This window comes from Uranotaenia lowii, chromosome 3, assembly GCF_029784155.1.
Source record: "Uranotaenia lowii strain MFRU-FL chromosome 3, ASM2978415v1, whole genome shotgun sequence".
Classification (NCBI taxonomy): Eukaryota; Metazoa; Arthropoda; class Insecta; order Diptera; family Culicidae; genus Uranotaenia; species Uranotaenia lowii.
Window position 1 is genome coordinate 138,211,775 of NC_073693.1, and position 1,637 is coordinate 138,213,411.

The window sequence follows — 1,637 nt, forward strand, 5'->3', positions numbered from 1 at the left end:
AGTTTGAAAAAAGAAAATCAATTATGGATTTGTTCATACGTAGAAAAAAAGAAAGCAGTTGCTTTGGCCAAAGAAAAAAAAAACGGTCTGATTCTATCACCGTTCAGTAAGCGGTTATCAAATTTTGTTTCATTCGAATAATAGTTATTGAAACTTTTTTAAAGTCTTTGAGAGAGTTTTGAGTTGGACAGATTAACAAGTTTCACCAAACTGAGCATGCTTCATCTTTAAAACAATAGTTTTGTTGATTTTGTTTGGTTCCGGCACGAGTTTTTATAATAAACGGTTACAACTCTTTAATTTTTAATGTTTATTGTTAGGAGTACGTGAGCCTGTCAGTTATAAATTATAGTTCAGGTTAAATCTTTTCGAAAAGTGCTCAGTTTTCTGCCAAAAGTAAAAAAAATTCTGCAGCGATTGCTATTTGCCCGACCTAATAGGACACAATGAAGTAAAATTTCAGGATTTTCAGGACACATACTAATTCTGATTAAATTGCGTAAATAAAGGAAAAATAAAGGTACTGTACTCGCCTTAATTGATGTAACAGAGGAAAGAAGAATATGGTCTGGACTGCAGTTTATATGAAAAACTCATTTAAATATCATCTGAATCTGAAGATTATTATCGTTAAATGTTCGATATCCTGATGGTTGTACTAAATGCAATTACAATTTAAATATTTTATTTCAACATCAAAACAATTCAGTACATTTAAAAAATCACGACGGTCTCATGAAAATCAGGACAAACCCTGATTTATCAGGACATCTGGCACCTCTGATGACAGCTGTCATGACACGCCAGCAGTTTGGAAAAGAAGAACAGAAGAAAAAGAAATTTAAAAACCATTTGCTGGTAAAATTATGCACCGCAGCAATTTCGGGAAGAATTTGGTGCATGTTTCGGTTCAACGCACCGGAAAGCAGGCAAATCGGGTGCCGAACTCAGTGCAGCCCAGCAGTGAGGCTGAAAAATTCAGTTTTTCAGGTAAGTTGGATTATATTTTACCTGTTTTCACCTGCTGCTTATTTGGTAGGCCAATGTGTGAACATTCTAGTTGCGTATATGTGAACATCTAATTGATGTTTTTTTATCTTTCATTTCAGTGTCGGCGATGCTGCTTTCTTTTGCAGCTCAAGTACGCCGCCGGAGGGATTTCCCTCGTGGGTGGCGCTATGGCACCGCAGAAATTTCGGACCTTACTTGCCAATGTCTGTAGACATAAATTGTTCACTTCATTCACCATGTAACTACGGAAGCTGGGTCAAAGAATTAAAGAAAAACAATCCCTTCATGCCTTAAAAGTAAGTTTAAATATAAAAATAAATAAAAATGTATAGTGAAAATGAATAATTCAATGTTAAAATCCGAAAATCCAAAAATTATTCCCTTCTAGTGCGTCCACCATTATCGCGTACGGTTCTCATAACCATCAGTATAACGTTGGAAGAACGTTTCGTAAATCTATTCATAACTGTTACTGTAAAAGTTGAGTTACAAGAGTACTTTTTGGAATACTTTAACAATAACAGTTTAATCAAAAATAATATATTCCAAGATACCTAGCTCTTAAAACATTTCATATAAACGCCAACGGACAATCTTTTAACAAACCTTAACACCATCTTCTGACA

The 1,637-nt window shown here is 34.5% G+C and overlaps 1 long non-coding RNA gene across 1 annotated transcript; it reads left to right on the top strand.

Annotated features, from left to right (window-relative positions):
- The first annotated feature begins 658 nt into the window (after positions 1-658).
- LOC129758736 (uncharacterized) lies at positions 659-1,349 on the top strand. The gene is made up of 2 exons (XR_008740053.1): positions 659-990; positions 1,110-1,349. It is a non-coding gene; the product is annotated as an uncharacterized LOC129758736 (long non-coding RNA).
- The last annotated feature ends 288 nt before the right edge of the window (positions 1,350-1,637 follow it).